The sequence below is a fragment of the Crocodylus porosus genome, unplaced genomic scaffold (genome assembly GCF_001723895.1).
Source record: "Crocodylus porosus isolate Cpor-Errol unplaced genomic scaffold, CroPor_comp1, whole genome shotgun sequence".
NCBI lineage: Eukaryota > Metazoa > Chordata > Crocodylia > Crocodylidae > Crocodylus > Crocodylus porosus.
In genome coordinates, this window is record NW_017728943.1 from 38141665 (window position 1) to 38160159 (window position 18495).

Sequence of the window (18495 nt, forward strand, 5' to 3'; positions counted from 1 at the left end):
CGGGCCGCCCCCGCCCCCGCCTCCACCTTCACCTCCACCTCCATTGTATCGTGTATAATGCTGCGTGAGCGCCGCCGCCGGACGGACGCCCGGGCTTCAGCGTGCCCAGCCCCGGCCATGGAGCGGGCGTAGAGCCGGAGCTGGCGCCCGGCGGGGTCCCTCATGCTGTAGCGGCTCCGGTGCAGCTGCATGTGGTGAGCGCAACTCCGTGCCCGGGCGAGGGGGGTCTGTCTGTCTGTGTCTGTGTCTGTGTCTGGTGCGTGTGTGTGGGTCTGCGTGGTGTATGCATGTTGTGTGTGTGGGTCTGTATCTGGGTCTGCGTCTGTGTGGGGTGTGTGGGTCTATCATCGTGGTGTGCGTCTGTGTTGGGGGTGCGCTGCACACCCTGCTGCCCCCAGGAGTTGCCGCCCCAGCAGCCTGCCTGGCAGCACAGGCAAGGTTGGGGGTGCGGAGGAAGCAGAAGAGGCGCTGCCTTGCCCTGCTGCAGGCTGCAAGTGTGTCCACTGGTGGGGGAGGCCATGGCTTGCGGGGGAGCAGCCAGCTGCTGCTGTTTTGGCTTGGGTGGGAATGGCGGGGGTCAGACAGCAGAGCTGGACTCCTCTTGGAGGCAGTAGTCAGCAGCGAGGAGGCTTAGCTGCTGCGGGGCTGAAGGAGAGCAAGTGTTTTGAGGCTCTGTCAGGGGGCTCTCAGCTTCTCAGAGGGACTGGAGTCTCCTTGGTGCCCCTGGGCTGGGGAGCACAGGAACTCCCAGCAAGCTGGGAGGAGGGGAGGCATCTTGTCTAGAAATAGGGAAAGTGGCAGGCTGGAGGTGCCCAGGAGATGCTGCCATGCCTGCCCATGGGCAGGCGGAGGGTGGTACACCGTGGCATTGGGATGAAGAGCATGGGGGTGCCAGGGGACCCAAGAGGAGCTCCTCCTTGTAGGGGGTCCAGTTACAGAGCAGCTGATGACACAGGCACTGCGTTTTTGCACCAGTCTTGCCTGTGCCCTGAGGGGTGACAGGCTGCCCTTGCAAAGCTGTCACCCCAAAACTGCAAGCCATTGTATGCATCAGAAAGGTCCAGGATTGTCCAAGTCAAGGGCCTCCACGTGCCTCTCATCTAGGGCTGGATTCAGCAAAGTCCTTTTCCATGGTCACTGCAGGCCACTTGGCTTTGGACTCCCCAGAATCCTTCTGAGGCTCACAAGGTGGAAGGAAAGGGCTCCATTCTTCCTTTGCACCAGTTTGACTTTCCTGGATCTCCAATTAAGTAAATAGAGTTACCTCTGATTTGCATGGGTTAAAGTGACAGAAGAGTCAGGTTCATAGTTTCCTTTTCCGCACGCACAGATTTACCTGCATAAGCCCTCTGTACTCACGTGAAGTTGTATATCTTGGAACTGAATGCACTGAGCTCTTGGGGGAAGGTGTAAAAATGACTGGAGTGTTGTGGTGCTTACTTAGCTTTCCATTCCACAGCTAGCAAGTCTTTCACATGGTAAAGTACCTGCTTAATTAACTTGCTTTTTAATATACATATATGGCTTTAGAAATTAAGCATTTGATTAGATAGGCCAGTTTCAAGTAGCTTTTCCTGTTCCAAATCAAAAGAGAAAATTTGCCTAATAGTAAGGCATGATGGGTACCTTGTGAACCTGAATTAACTTTATGAGCTAGTATTAACACTGTCACTCTGTTTATTAGAGATGGAAGGAGGATTAACAGCTTGTGGTGCCAGACAGGTACATTAGAACATGTATCCTAGGGAACATTTCCATTGTCCAGGCAAGTATTGCAGCATATAACGTAACAGCTGCCGAGTTTCCTCCTTCAGAGGGCGATCTGACTTCCATTTAAGTCAGTAGCAGAACCCCCAATTGTTCTCAGTAGAAACCGCATTGGACGCTTAGGAAATGAAGTTATTCTTTGAGCTTATTAATAATATTCCTACAGTTTCCTTGTCAAGCTGCTTTCTTGTTCACTCTGAAGCTGATTAAAAAACAAACAGAAGAAACTTGCTAGCCTGAAGGTACTTAGGTTTGTCTTATTTAAAGCAGTCCTACACAGCATTAAGTAGACACATATGCTGATTTATTATGAAATCTAATTGTGTTCCTTACATACCTGTTATTCTTAGCCTGATTTATGGAGAAGATGAAACAGTGAGACTGTTTGACAGGGTTTTTTTGTGGAAAATAATATAAATAATCCAGAAGACTCGGGTATTGAAACTGACTGCCTGAAAAGACATCAAGCAATTGAAAATAAGGTATCAAAAGCAATCGGCATGCAAATTCAAACTTTGTTGTAGGTTGGTGTTTTCTTTTAGTGAAGTTTCAGCGCCATCAAATCCAGCAGATCTTATGTAATATCTATTTAAATTACTTTGCCAGCAATTAATGGGCTGCTTTTCTTTTCTGTGAATCATTTATTTGAAAAACGGCTTAGAGCTTTGATATTTTTCACATTTATGCTCAACACTTTGGCACAGTTCAGAATGAGTTGTTAACACAAGGTAGGCAATTGTAGGGGTAACCATTTTTTGCCTTTATTTGTCTGAGGGTAGCTTGTGAGGAAAGAAATGCACCACTTTTTAAAGAAACCCTCGGTAATCCACTACTTTATTATGAGGTATGTTTAGTGCAGTTATGCTTTCTTGTAACTTGTAGTCCTGGTACAAGAGGAGACAGCTCCAGCTGAAACAGTTTCTTCAGCAAAAAAAAAAAAAATCTGTGCCAGAAACAGCAGACTCTGATTACTGAGTCCAAAGATCATGAATGCACTGAGGAAAAGAGAGAGCAAGGTCCAGTTTAAATTGCCTAATGGCAGTAGGTGCAGATCCCAGTGTACCTGATCCTCCCACTAATTAGTAGTTTATAGAAAATGGCATCTACAAATCCAAGAATGAGGGGTGGCTTCTGGTTTTTGTTTTTTGCTTGTTTTGTATAGAAGTTACTTCTATATTTTATGCCAGTAAGTTGTTTTAAAAGTACACAAAGTGAATAGCAACTGGATTTAGCTGCTGCTGAAAGAAGTGCCTGCTTCCCTTAGATGGAGTGAGACCTTTCATGTGTTTTAGGTTTTACTTTTTAGTAAATTAAGTCAGCTTTAATATTTGCCAGGGCTGAGGTTTTCACTTATTTTTTCCCCTTATTTGTTCATCATTAGTAATGTGAGAACCAGAAGTGGGAAGTGGGGGAGAGGGGAAAAATCTGTTAATTCTGTCAAAGTTGCAGTTAGCTGCTCAAAAGTTGAGAGAAGCCAAATTCTAAGTGAACATGCAGCCTATATACGTTGCAAGTGTTTTGGGGCCTGTTGTTCTCTGTGCAGCACCTTGCAAAAGGGGCCCTGATCCATGTGAAGGCTTGGTAACAATGCAAAGAAATAATGTTCTCGTAAGCACATTACCTGACTAGAGTCTGATCTCTCTTGCACCATTGTAAGTTTAGTGTAACCCGCTGAAGTCTCTGGACCAAATCCTCTGCTTTATGCCACTTTGGCCAAAGCTGGGAGCTCTAAAGCTGATTTGATTTGGGGCAGGGAGATTCCACCAGCACAGGGGATTGCCTGTGTGGTATGGAGTTGGCCTGGGGACATTCCCAGGGGAAAACTGGAATGGTGTCTGGGGGCTTCAGGCCACTGCATAAAGTCAGCATTTGTTGTAAAACTGTCTGAAAGCTCCAATGGAGGCCAAGCTGGCCCCTGGATGAGGGGTCCACAGAGGCCCCCAATGAAAAGGCAACTTTTGCTTTCTCCACCTCAGAGTGGATTGTTGCTCAGCAGCTCGGAGAAGTCAGTGCAGAAACTCCTTGTCTTTGGAGTTACTCCAGATTTACCCTGGTGTAATGGACTCATGCCTGCAGTCTTGAGTTACGTGACCAAACAAAGGGCCAAATTCTGCCTCGTGCTGCAGGCACAGAGCACACAGACATTATGTGCATTCACAACTGAGGGCATAATTTTGGTTCTGTAATGCCTAAAATCCTTGTCTGCAACCTAGCTGAATTTTTGGAGAATAAAGGTGGATGGGGGCTGGGAGAAGTTTCTCATTTTGGAGGGTGGTTTTTATATGGCTTTGAGTGACAGATGTCACAATCTGAGTCATCAGTAGGAGTTGGATCCTACTTACCTTCTTCCTGTATCAGTAAAATGAGCTAGATTTGATCCTATAGCCTCTGCATTCAAAGTGGGCATCAGCACAGGAAACGTGTTAAGATTTATTTAGGATATGAAAAAGGTATTTTAATGTTAATTTAAAAATCAATGCCATTAATAAGCAGTACAGTGTAACACTGGTCTTTCTTCAAAGAACATGTGGATGCGATCATTTAGACCTTCCCTCCATTTGGTATGCATTCAGTGCTGCAGTATTTAAGTAAAGGATTTCATTTGCTCAGATTTAATACCTGCCAGGATTATCTGTAACAAACAAAACATTTTTCTTTTGATCCAGGATTTTCAATCCACTGCAAACAGTTGTGTCCTAGGATCCAAACAAGCTTTCTGCAGAATGGTGGTTCCTACTTACCACACTATTTGCTTCCTACATACTAGCTTTTTCTTATTAGCTTTTCACATTGGTCTTCTAAAACTCCTTCCCTCGCCAGGGAGGCAATAAGTCTGTTGAGTAAACTGCGCTATAGAAAGAAACGCCCATGGTTGGAGGTAAACTATGCGGATATGTGTTGGGGTGGGGGTTGGAAGAACTGCGAGGGCATATTTGAAACAGACTGTGCAACTGCTACAGCAGGTCTGACTAGTTTTAAATACCTAGAGGCGGCTTTGTCTTAACTTCAGGTAGCTGCAAAATGAAGTTCTTAAATTAATTCATAAAGTACAGCAACGTTTTTCTGTCTTCATAAACTCCATATTTTTCATGTATTTGTAAGGGAATTACTACCCTCCCTCAGCATGCGCATGCACTTATTTTCCGCCCCCCCATATTAGATTTTGCATTTTTACAAATAAACATTTTTATTTGACTAGTGTAAGTCAACTTAATGTATCATTGGCTTGTCTGTGGATTCCAATTGAGTGTTTTGAGTGGTAGTAACATTTTCTTCCTTATCGCCCTGAAAGGGGTGGAGGGGCGGGGGAGAGAGAGAGGGAGAGACAATAGCATTTAAGCATTTATTATAGTGTGATTTGCTGCAAATCAACCCTTATCCCTTTGCCCCTTCTCAGGAGCAGTGACCTAAGTTATGTCATGCAATACTACAGTCAGAAGGACTTTGAGCTGAGCCTTTTAATACCTCACCATCCCATGGGTACAATAACTTGGCTTCTGTCTCTTCCTGTGACTACATGCATGGCCTCTGTTAAACTCCTCCTCTATCTGCTTGGGAAGCTGGTGCTTCTAAGATAACTATCCCCTTAAATACACACCCCTCCTCTAATCAGAGTGTTTATTGCATAAAGTACTGTGAATGAATAGGAGGGATAATATTATATTCCCTTTTACCTTTTCTTTTCTTTTTTTAAAAGCCATGTGTTGTTTGGTTTGTTCCCCTCAGTTATGAGCACAAAAAGGCATACATGATGCACATGCTGCCTTGGGTTAGATTTTTCTCCCCCCTAGTCACTGTAACTGCAGGAAAACTAATATAGAACTTGGCTGTGGTATATGATTTGTCTGGTTTAAAGGAGAAATTAAGTTTAGAATGCTTCCTTCTGTTCTGATCAGTTTTGGGGAGGGGGTCATGAAATGTAGATTGACTTTTCCACCAACACAAATGTACTTACTGTGTCTTGGTTTAAATTAAATTTTTTATGTTAATTGACTGTGCCACACAGCCTTTTAAATATGGAATTGAGATGATATATATACACACAGATGGATAACTGAGCGGTGGAATTAAAGAGCATGTCTGAAAAATAGGACAGTTGGTTAAAACTGCATGTCTAACATGACAGATTTGAGGATATTAGCACTTCAGGTATTGGACATTACAAATTATGCAGCTTTAGTGGTTAATATTCTTAATTATACTATTTTTATAAGTCTGCTTGGTTGTTTTGATTGTGGTATCAGATACCATGAAAATTAAATCTCTCTACCTCTTGCTTGTAGTTATGGGTTCACTGTAGTTCAGTGCCAGCCAAGGTTCCCTTTATCAGCTTTCAGAAGTCTCCTTCAGGAAACAGGAAAACATGCACTGCATTTCAACACTTAGATAACGTTAGAACGCTGGATTGAAAGACCCAACAGTTGTCCATTTACCAAACATCACATAACTGTCTTAGCAAACTTTCATGGTACATCTTCACTATTTTCCTGTTCTTACGTGTGCTGGGGGCAGGTTAAAACTTTATCTTCCCCTTGGAATAATTGATAAATCCTACATTTCTCCCTGTGTAGTATGAGAATTCCTAATAAAGAAGCCGTGCATTTTTGCACTTATCAAGAGTCCTCCATTAGTGGTACCTGTTCTTGCCAGTTACTTCTGAGTTGATAATGTGTGTACTAGAGCACCCTGGCAGAACACATAAGGCATCTTGGAGAGCTTGACTTGCACCCAGGGTTACCGTCAACTGACCCAGCTGTGTTTAGGTACCTGTTCATTCAGGCTGGGGAGTCAAGTTGGACAGATGTGATGCTGTCGCTCCCCTACAGGCTACAAAAGCTGTAAAACCAGCAATTCTGAGGACTGCCTTGTGGCATGTCTGTTTAAGGTTCTTGGTACTGTGTTCATTACCTTCATGCTGAAAAAAGCTAAAAACTACTCATAAGTATACAAGGACAATTGCTTTATAAAGAATGCCATGGAAACGCTTCCTGTGAGTTTGCTCAGGTTTTTTTCCCCTTAACTTTCAGTGGCAAGAAACTGGTTAATAAACACAACCTACAAGACTAACTAGAATGATTTGCCATGGCTGAGATGTAGTTTGCATTTTTCATTGTGCTTTTCTTTAGGAAAAAAGTCTAGTCGCTGCTTTTCAGTTAGACTGCGGTAATTTTATTCAGTCCTCTGTTTTCAGAGCAGTGGTGTGCTTTTTTGGCAGCCTGTACATACAGCTCTGTTCTCTGTAACATGTTGTTTTGGGGTTGGGTTTTTTTCCCAGTGTGTTTATTAAGGGTCTATAACGTGAGGGGAAAAACAAGGTCTCTTTGGGGAAAAGGCATTACAAAAGGGTTGAGAACAAGAACTCCATCCAAGCAATTATAAAATACCTGAGAAAAACTGTCTTCTGTTATACACAGGGGGGTCTGGGGATGGGAATGCCTACTCTCCCTTTGATGCACACATAGCTCCGATTAACCTTTATGCGAACTGCCTGCATCCAGGAAAGAAGAGACTCTGAAAACTTCGGAGCCTTAAATATGCTAAATATATCAACCAGACCATGATATGTATGTGCCACTAAAGACGTCTTGTTTAACCAGCTGAATATGACACAACACGGCGACAATGTTTTGTTTAGCACAATAACAAAATTGCAGAAGAAGAGAGAAGTTGGTAGGTGTGTAATATTTCACCTTCACTTTTAGATGGTGGCATCTTGCCATTGCAGGTTCTCTTGACTGTGAAGGCTTTATGTTTATTTGTTAGTGCATGTCACTTGCACTCCTGTCTCTACTAGCACTTTCAGATGGCTTTGTATTCAGATTACAATTGAACTGCCCCTTCCCAGCAGGCTCTGAAGCCAGTGGAACAGAGGGAAGTCAGCTCTTCACTGTATAGGGCCCCAAAGCAGTACACAGCCATCTTAATTGTTGCTGCTTCACTGCTTGAAGAGATTATGCCCTGACTTTTCATGGTAGAAATGTGTGAGCAGACTCCTGCACTGTGCCTCATTGATTTCAGTGGGCAATCTGTGCAGTGGTTCTACTAGCAGGATTTGGGCCTAAATCAAGGATTGACTCCCACTTATTCTCTGACTTGCTGAAATAATGGTCTATGGCAGTGGTTTTCAACTTTTTTTCATTTGCAGACCTCTGGAAATGTTGATGAGAGTTGCGGACCCCTTGATTTGTAAGTGTGGGTATTCACATGCTCTTAATTGATCATAGTTCTCTTTCACGTTCCCCTTAGCCATAGTCTGTGGGCTCCCAGGGGTCTGCAGACTACAGATTGAAAACCACTGGTGTAGAGGCTTCTTGACTAACTTCAGCCCCAGAGGCCCTCTCATGACTAGGCCCTGTAGCATATCTTCAGGTAACAGCAAGCATCATTTGTTGGTTTGTTCAAATAGATAGATTTTTTTTTTTTTTTTTTTTTTTTTACTCCCTAACATCCATGGAAGTGAACTGGGGATTGTGTGGTTGCTGCAGTTCTGTTTCTCTACTTCATCAGATGTGTAAGGTTCCAGACCATAGACCCTGAGGTACTGGATTGGCAGCAGGTTACTGGATATTGGCAGCAGAATTGCTGTACCATATGTCTGAACCATGTGTACACAGCATAATATAATTTGACTTGTGCTTGGCAGGTCTGACAACTTCCTTAACGCTGCCACGTGGAGACATAAGTTTTGGAATAACCTTGGTGTCTCCCTCTTTGGGTTGGCTGAAATGGGAATCTTTGTAAAACTGACCCTTATTCAGCCAGGGGACAGAAAACCCTCTTGCTTACTCTAAGGTGCTCCCGGCTGACTTGGCAGATTCTGGAAGCAAAGGCCTCTGTCTGCATAGCTTGCGAGAGCAGTGGTTCTCAGCTAGGGCGCTGGAATGCTCCGCTTGCCTTTTAAGGGTGCTGCAGGGTGCTTTGCAGTTTTAGCAATGTTAGGTGCCCAAATACCTACACATGATTCACAAGATAAAACCAGAATAAGAAAAAATAAGAATCTATAGTGTCCAAAACATTTTGCCCTGTTATGGGCTTTCTGAATTCTTTGCAACTGAAGACTTCCTCTGTTTTTTTTCTTGTAGTCAAAAAATGAGTGACAGCTAAGAGCTGGCATTTTCCAAGGATGCCTGGAGTCTGACAAGGTTGAGAACCATTGGTACAGAGCAGTGATTTCTCAACATTTTTTGGACTCTAGGAACACCTCCTTAGCTTTAAGCCACACAGTTTGTCTTGTAAATCCTGTTTGCAATGCCTAACAGTGCAGACATGTGGCACTCCAATGCACCCTTGAAAGGATTTCCAGGTACCCCAGAGTGCCACAGCACAGTGGTTGACAATCATTGGCATAGAGTGGCACAGCTGTTCTATGGAAGAGGGTAGTGAGGAGTCTAGACAAAGGTGACATGGGATTAAAGCTTTGTCTATGTTCTGGCCCTCCCTCTCCTTGCCTTTCCCCCAATATTAGTGCACTGGTAGCAAGGGTGTAGCCTGGCTCTGTAGCACAGGCTTGTCTGATCTCACTCAGAACAGATCTAAATGATGTCAGTGATTAAGGTGGATCCATAAACACTAGTGTTTTGGTGAGTGGGGTTGAGGCTGTGCCAGGAATGCCAGGGTGCTTCTTTCTGCATGGTGACACCCCTCCCCACCTCTCCCACACACTGGGTAAACAGGACCAAAAAGGGACAGACAGGACTCCTGTGACCCTGGTCACACCTGACTGATGCCTTTGGTCACTGTTGCAAGGAGGCAAAAGGGAAGTTCTTTGCCCAAAGTTGAAATTGGGAGTAGTGAGTTTGGCTAGCTAGGCCTCTGACATAAACCAAATGCCCCCAAAGTTCATTCTTGCCTGGAAAGGAGCAGGTTTGAATGCTTCCCCATAAGCAAATGCTGTCTTGTTTCAGTAACTGTTTTGTGCAGATTCATCCTGTATTCTAAGAACACATTGTTTGTCCTTTGTATCAAGGAAGAGAAGGTCCTCTTTCTAATTCACTCACCTGTCCTGTCCTGTCTGTGCTATTGGATTTTGATTTCTTCTTAAGAGGGCATTTGAAAAATACCCAGACTGCCTTCCATGTGGCACCTATGTAGTTGCCAAGACCTTCCAATTTTTTAGGGTAGTTTTTAATGGTTTAATAAACTACCTCTGGTTAAGTCCAATTTAAGCTTGTATTAGTGTGAGAGAACTTCACAGAATTTTTAATATAAACTTGTTCTTCCTTTGAAATGATTATTTAACAAGGTAGCAATTTATTCGAACTGATATTTAGTGGAGCCCATTCCTGCTTTATCTGACAGTTCTGTTTGCTGGGTGCCATTTGTCAAAAACATTGAGGTTCTCTTCTTCCAAGAGAAAAGGTTATACTTAGTAAACTGACAGCATTAGAAACTGTTTCTAATTCAATAGAAGGGTATGCTTCCTGAAAGAGTTAGCAGACTTCAAGTAAAGAGACTGAGTTAGAATGTGGCTTTTTCTTTTTCTTTTTTTTAACCCAGTAAAAACTTGTTGGAGTTTTAAATTGAGAGGAGGGTGGGTTTTGTGTGTTCGTTTTGTTTTGTTTCTGCTTGCTTCAGTATTTCAAGAAGTATGCCGCCTGCTTGGGTTTCAGTAGTCTGCAAGTTTAAGAAACTATCGAGAAAGCGGAGTGGGCGGCACACATGCAGCTCTCAGTTGAAATGCAGTTTCTGATCATTAACAAACAGCAAGAGCTTGCTTTGCCCTCTGGGCCTCAAATAGTACAGTATGCAACAAGGGAGTGCAGGCGAGGCACGAGGATGGAAACAGTAGTATCAGATTACAGCTTCAAAATATCGCTGGAACACGTTAGCCGGCTTTACACTATTGACTTGCTTTATAATTGCATTGCTTATTTGTTAGGGAAAGGCTTCACCTTACTTTCCAATTAACATGGATGTTTCTGTGGGGACCTCAGAATACCGGGATGTGTTTTTGGGCACGAAGTAAAGCCACCTAGGTAGCTCTGAGTGTTCTTCAGCTGAGACTCTAAACTTCCTCTGGTGTCCCATCTGCAATTGCTGTAAGCCTTCACTATGCTGCTCCTACACTAAAATCTACTTAGGACAGCTACTGAAAATTTCCCCTTGTGGTTTTTGGGTTGGCTTCAGTTTATTTTGAATTTAACTGTTGTTTTATTTACTGGGTACCTGGGCTCCATCAGTTAAGCCTGAATGCTCAAAGTTGGGTGCCTCAAGTTGAGGGCATTAACACAGCGGGGTTTTTGGTGGCTAAATGCCTACCACTGCCATTCATGTCTATGGCAGGAGTGTGCGTGCTTTGCCCCTCTGAATGTTCTGGTCCCGTTGGCCTCCGTGGGGTGAATTTTATTGGCTTTTCCAGTTTTAGAGTTAGACCTGATTTTAATCCTTCCCCAAAAGCAAATGGGGAGCCTAGGTTCATATAAAATATGTGCCGGAAATGCCTGCCATTCGCTAGCCTTGCTGGCACTGAGGGCTTTGGAGAGCAGGTTGGCAAAGCCGAAGTGATTCCCTGTGCTCTCAGATGGGAGAGCTGCACAGGAGGTTGAGGTTTTATAGCATTCAAAAGAGAGTTTTGTAAAAGCTGCTTTAAAATTATTCCATTAAAAAAAAAAAAAACAGAATGCATGTAAAAATAACTGCTGGTGTTTGGAAAGAACAAACCCTGTAAGTGAGAGAGTTTAGTTACCTTAGCTGAGAGGAGCCTTCAGACTGTCCCTTTCTGAACACCTCTTCCAGTCTTCTGTCTTTTCTTGTACCCTTCACTTGTATGTCATCCTTGGGCTTGATTGTTCAACAGCAAGTTTGCAAATCAAGAGCAACTCCTTGGGAGTCAGCCGGGTCAGGCTCATATGAAATCTACAGACGAGAGATCAGAATCATGCACCAAGAAGCCTTGCAAAAGCAGCTAACGTCCAAATCCTGAGCCAGCTGCAGCATATCAAATCTAGTCGTGCAGAACATGCTGTACTGGCTTCCTACCATGACACTGCTATACCACGATCTAAAGGCTCCATTGTACTAACAAACGCAAATCTTTAAATGAGGGTGTGCACATGCCTGTGTGCGCATGTATTTGGGGAGCTTTGGTTTAGGTTTTTTAAGTGAGGTATTTTTCTCTCTCCTTTTTTTTTTTTTAATTTTTTATTAACTCAGTTTATTCTGTCAGATATTTGGGGCTAAAACCAAACAGTCCTTTTTAAAATGGACACTAGACTGACATTCATTTTCCCCAGCCAGAGCAGAGCAACCTCTTTTCGACCTCTGGGAATTACTCTTCCTTTTCCAGCTTCAAGTCATTGCAGAAAAAGGGATGCATTGCTCCTGGAGGGGGTTGGAGGGCTGCTCTACATAGGCCAGTTCAGTCTTCACTCAAGGACTGGTACCACCAGATGTTGACTTTGAGTCTGTCAGGAATATTAAAGGCCAGATCCTAGACCCTGCTCTGAGGGCACACAGCTGGTAGGTGCTTTCCAATAGCTTAAAGGTGCCATGTAGCTTTCAGTTTCTATCTCCCATGCCCCTGCTAGACTGACCAAGGCAGAGGCAGGTTGAGGGGTGCCACCGCCTCCCTTGAAGTCACAGGTGATTGGCTATAATTTAAGGTTAGCCCTTAAGCTGTTCTGACCAGCCCTGTGTGGGAGTTGTAAGTATAGAAATGGCTTCTAGTCCTTGTATTGAATGCAGCTCAGGTGGGTCTAGAGCAGGGGTTGGCAATGTTTTTGGGCAGAGTGCCAAAAACACCTGCAACCGCAATTTGTAAAATGTTGGAGTGCCAGGGGCAGACAGAGGAGGAGCTACAAGGGGCCCAATCCTTGCTGTGGCAGTGCAACCCTGGTCCCTTCTCTGCCATCTGCCCCAAGGTGTGCATGCCAAGCAAAATGCCTTCACATGCCATTCTGGCACCCATGTCAGGGGTTGCCTACCCCTGGTCTAGAGACTGGGGCCATGATGTTGCCAGCTGGCATAAGATACCTTTTCATTATGGTTTTGTGGCAGTCCATATCAAATCCTGGCCTCTCTGAAGTCAGTAACCAACCTCCCATTGGCTCCATTGGAACCTAAATTTGGTCCTAGGAGACATGGTATTGGGGGGCAGGGAAAGGAAAATATTTCATGTGACAGGCAATGCAGGAAGTGCTTGAAAAACGTACAGGATACAATCTCAGAGGAGCCGAGCAGAGGCATGGTTATACATGAGGGTTGGAAAAGCCATGGTTCCAGAGATAAATGGCCATATTACCCTGGATTCCCTTTCTACTCAGCTGTGTTTGAGCTTTAATATTTTTCCAGGAAAAAGAAAGTGAAATAATGCGGTGTTTTGTTTTGTGCTGTTTTGTTTTGCTTTCTTCCCCCCCCACTTTAATTTTTATTTAAGTGCTGTGGTTTCAGTTACCCAGGATTTCAGTCAGGAAGCAGCCATTGCCAGCTCTACTTTAAGCTACACTTCACACAGCAGCCCCTCCTAGATTCTTATTTCCTTAAAACTCTAGATCCACAGGGACAGCTTGTTGCCTGTGGATGGTTGAGGTTGATGCTAGTGCCTTTTAGAAAAACAAAACAAAACGGTGTTTGTTCTCTAACAGGGTCTCAGACCATTTGGCCTTTAAAATGGAGTGGTGTAAATCAGTCCTTCTCACCCCTTTTAGACCTTGGTCACCCCTCATTAGACTCAGAGCATGGCTTGGAAAATGCCAGTTCTTAACTTTCATTCAGTTTTTGACTACAGAAAAATAATAGAGTTTTTTTCTGTTGCATGGAACTCAGAAAGACCATACTGGGTGGAACGTTTTTGACACTCTGGATTCCTGCTTGAAATCTCAGGGTTTATCTTATGGATCTCTTGTAAATGTTTGAACACCTGACATTGCTAATATTCTGCGGCACCTCATGGCGTCCCGGTTGAGAGTCCTTGGCATAGATGAAAGGAGTAGGGATGTGGCTTCTTGGATTTATCCAGTTCTGTAGATTCTGTATGGGCACTCCGTCTTGTGCTGCTAAACTGCTTTTTTGACAAGCTATTTCTGGCTTCTCATTTAGCAGCAATGCCTTCTAACCTCTGGAATAAACTTTCAAGAAAGGTACCTATGCATAAGATGTATTTAACACTAAACTGGACATAGAACTGCTTTCTATTCTATCTAGGGGCAAAATGACCCAACTCCCTTCTTCCCTCTTCCTTCCCACACACACATTGTTATGAATTCAGTCAATAAAGACTTCAGCAGAGGGTCTAGTAATAGGAAATACCGCTGTAAGCAGGACTGAGAAGTAGTTTTTCAATGATGTGTATGTGTGGGTCTTTGTTCCCTGGAAAGTAAAGGGCTTGTTTCTCTAACCAGGACCAGGAATCTTGTAGGCGGACATTGTACAACCTTTCCTGCTCATGCTGATCATCTTACTGTTAGCTTTAGAGAACCACTTTTGGTTGGTTTCTTTTCTGTGAAACTATCCAAAGCTGCCAGAGCTGAGGAGAAGGCAGAGCCAATAAATGCATGTACAATGAAGTGCAGAAAAATGGATAAACAACATGTTCTTCTTTTTAATTTTAAAACAAACAATCTACACATCAAATGACACCAACATTGCCCTTGTATTTCCTAATCATGCTAATGGTCAGAGGGCTAGAAAAGAATTAAGTCTTCATGAATCAGAATGGAATGAGAGGCTTTTGTGTCTGGTCTTCCAAATCTGGAGCCAAAACAGTTTGCTTTGTGGGTGAAATCTGGAAAATCTCAAAGTCGCTTTTCTACTCTGAATGAATTAGTCAATTTTGCTTTATCTCTCTTTAACTCCAGTTCAGTTATGCATCCAGCCATAGCAAACGGGACCCTTACAAACAAGCCTTAGGCCTGATATAACACATAGCTAAAGAAATATATTGAAAAGGATGACTAGAAATGGGATATACATACCGTGTTTCCCCGAAAATAAGACACTGTCTTATATTTATTTTTCCTCGAGAAGACACACTATGGCTTATTTTCAGGGGATGTCTTATTTTCGGGGAAACACGGAGGTGCCGCCTGTGGCAAGGGAGCGCGGGCGGGGCCGGGGCCGGGCGGTCCAGCTCCACGGACAGGCTCCGCACGCGCTCCCACAGCATGGCCGCGCGGGGGCGGGGGCGGTCTTATTTACCGCTTCGCGCCGGTATGCTTAGCCACGCCCATCACTATGGCTTATTTTCGGGGTATGGCTTATATTGCGCAAAACCGTAGAAATCCTGCTACGGCTTATTTTATGGGTATGTCTTATTTTCGGGGAAACACGGTACTTGTAGAAGAGGTCCTGCGGTCACTGTAGGCTAGTCCATAATAAACTTAGTAAGTCAGCAAGTTGTCATAAAGCAGTACCCTGCTGGCCTTGTCACAGCCCTGAGTCTATCCCTGGAGCTGTTTATTGCATCCCACCAAGGCTGTCTGATTCCATAGGCTTCCTTCATTTGGAGGGTAGGAATATATTCTGTGTTATATTAATTTTTGCCCTTTGCTTAACCTGCTCTGTAAGTTACACTTCCCATCAGACATCTCACTGAAAAAATAAAGAAGGTGTGAGAATTGTCCTTACCAGGATGAGTAGGATTGAGTTGGAGCAAGTTTCTGAAGTAGTACAAACTGCCCAAATAACTCCTAAGTTGGTCAACACCTTAACAAGGTAAGATGCACAATACTGAACTCTCAGATACAGGGATGAAATTACCAAATCATTTTTGTACTATGCAGAACAAAAAAATCTCTTTTGTGCCAAGAGAAAACAAGGTCTTAGAAAGTTAATGTTTTAATGCTGTTCATTCTAGCCCCCTTGTCAAAGGCATATAGGAACCCTTTTATTTGGACTCAAAGTATCTGCTTTGCAGATTTAGGCGTGCTTGATCAAGGGGGACAGACAGGAGTATGTTTGTAAAGTAGCAAGTGAAAGGATGAGTTACCTGATCGATCTTTAAAAAGGACCCCACTATCACTCTGTTTGAACTGAACTACACAGAGCCTGCATGATACATGAAAGCTAGACAGTCATGTGTGCAGGAAGCCTTGAGTCATTTCTGAGCTTCCTGGAAAACAGTGTATAGGAGTTCTCATTTTGTTTACTGGTGATGAGCCTGTCATTACTGTTGGTCAATTTTAAAAACCTAACTCAGGTCCCGCAGTCCTTGTTCTTGAATGAACCAGATCAGCCAGCTCAATTGGGGGGGGGGGGAGAAATCAACCGTAACTTGCTGGTCAGCCACCCAAACTGCCTGCTTTCTGGTTAGTGGGAAAAAGAGTTTGTTTTGTACAATAAATGCTCTCTAATTTCAAACCCTTCTCCATAGGAGAAGACTTTTAACACATTTCTTAGTCCACAAGGTATGAAAAAACAACACAGTTTCTAAAATTGCCAAGCTTAAGGATACATATTTAATATACCCTGTGTCTGTTAGCCTTGCCTTTTTGTTCCTGGCTTTTTCCATTTGAAGGGAAAGAAAGCGTGTCACTACAGAATATGTAAAAATAAAATTAAGAAAAAAGGCAGAGCAACTGAGCGTGAGCACATTCCATGAAATTGGCACTAGGGAGCAGAGAAAAAGCAGACTTCCATGGGGTAGTGCTAAATTTCAGAGTTCTCGTTCACCCGAGATTCCAGGCACAGGGGTTCTTGGTAGCCAGCCAAGAAACTTGGATTATAGCCTACTGGTTCCTCAGTTCCTCTGCGTTTGTTCCCCCCGCTTCTGTTTAAGAGAAAAAAAAATATTACTCAAAGATCTGGATTTGGTATTTATTTCTAACCAAAAAGATTAACTTCCCTAAATTGGTTTTAGGCTTCACGTTAAGCAAACTTCAGAAACGTGTTGCGGTGCTCTTGGCACTGTTGGCTAGACCTCTGTAGCCCTTTTGCTTTTCGAACTGTTTGTGGAACGAGTATGGGCGTAAGGAGAGAGGTCGTATTGGTGGTATCAGTTGGTATGTGGGATGCACAGCTGATTAGTGAGCAGGCACATGTGGGGCAATGTTCCTCAGGCCTCACTCCCATTGGGTGAGCTGGGAATCATGCTCCAGCGAGGACAGCTGGTTTCGTCTCTCCGACATGTCTGGCTGCACAGTAAATATCGTGTGAGGAATCGGGTTTGGGGTTAAAAATCTATTTAGACTTCTGTTGTGATTTCCCTGCTGTGCACGTTGAGCTGATCTCATCTATCACTCCATTTTAGTGTGCAGACTGAAATTTTCACCCCTTCTTAAATATGTTCTTTAATAGAAATGACAAAACTAGAGGAAGGGCTGAGCTGGTCCTACTTAAATGAGGTGCTTGCAAGGCTTCAACAATCCCATTACTGTTGTTGAGGGAGGGGATGAAGGGAAGAAATATCCCCCCCAGGCCCCTTCCCTCCACCCCAGCAGCTGTGGTGATGTTGGATTGGAGAAGCAGTGCTTGGCCCAACCTCCCAGGAAAACCCTCCAGCTGAACTTGCTGGAGGGAGGGGAGTGGGCAGGAAGCTCATTGCTGCACTACAGGGCTGTCTTTTTTGCCTTTCTGTCTTACCCTTCGCTCCCGACATCTGTTGTCAGTTGGAGGCTGGTGCTCTTACAGAAGGAGAAAGGCAGACTCCAATCCCTTCATTGTTATCCCCATGTAAAACAATGGAGGGTCCCTGGGGAGTTTGCCGCTCTGCATGTTCTGCTTAATCCCCCTCCCCCTATCCCAGCAAGTGGGGAAGTGTGGCAGGGAGCCAGTGGCTGCACAGCTTCTGGGTGTGAAGTGTGCTGCCTCTGGATGATGGGAGCCTATTGGAGGCTTTTCTGTGCTGATCTGGCTCCCCCTCCCTCCCCCCTGGGACCCATATGCTTGCCCCCTCTGAGTTTGCATGGTTCCCGCCCCCTCCACAAGGAGCTGGTGTGTTGGGAATGACATGCAGCAAGCAGCATAGTTCCTCCCTCCTGTAGGATTACCCCAGGCTGTATTGATGGAGCCCATGGGACAGGCAAGTGAAGTGTACTAATGGCCTCTATTCTCTCCAGCTTAGATTAGATACGATAAAACATCTCGTCTAGTAAATTTGCTCCATGCAACCTAATGGCGGGGGTGGGGGAATAACAGAGAGACCGAAATCTCACAAGCACCGAAAGAATATCTGGAGGCCATCTGTAGCAGAAAAACACATTCTGCAGCAGGAATTGGAATCTGTTCTTCTGAGTTAATTAAGACTCCAATAAAACCCAGACAAAATAAATTCTACGTTTGCTTTCAGAACTTATGCAAGATGCGCATTAAGAGGGAGGTAACCTTTTTTGTTTGTTTGTTCCTTGACCCCGGTTATACACGCCAGTGTATAGTATGGGGCATTGCTTGTCACAACCTGAGAATTTGCTCACTGGCTTAGTGCTACGCATCTCTGGTGTGGTAATTTTTCTGCCACGTGAGTATTGCCGATAGTAGTTTGGTTGTACTTGTACTAGACTAGCTAGTTTGGGGAGCACTTCAAAGCCTTTTTCAGGTGTTCGTTAACTTTCTGGAAGAGAACGTCTGGACCAGAAGAACACGAGGTTTTATTTTTCGTAGCGCAATGATTTATATTCAGGAGAAAGCTTGATAACATTCTTTGTTTCCTTTCTTACTGTTTATCTAAAGCATTTATGTTCATGTTGACCACTTAAAAAAACAAACCAAACACACTTTAACTGGTATCTCAGAAGTGCCTTTAAAGCACTTCTGCTTTAAAGCATGGATGTGTTTGTTCCTCAGTGAAGAAACTGC

General features: G+C 44.0%; 1 protein-coding gene across 3 annotated transcripts in view; it reads left to right on the forward strand.

The window, feature by feature from the left end:
• Window positions 1-18495, forward strand: part of SERTAD2 (SERTA domain containing 2) — a 105380-nt gene that overhangs the window by 79904 nt on the left and 6981 nt on the right. The window contains exon 1 of one of the 3 annotated variants that reach the window (XM_019549172.1): window positions 10-194. The exons of the other annotated variants lie outside the window; for them this stretch is intronic. The gene's annotated coding sequence lies outside the window, so the exon portion shown is untranslated. Of the gene's footprint in view, window positions 1-9; window positions 195-18495 lie in introns of those variants that run through there. 3 annotated transcript variants of the gene reach the window in all.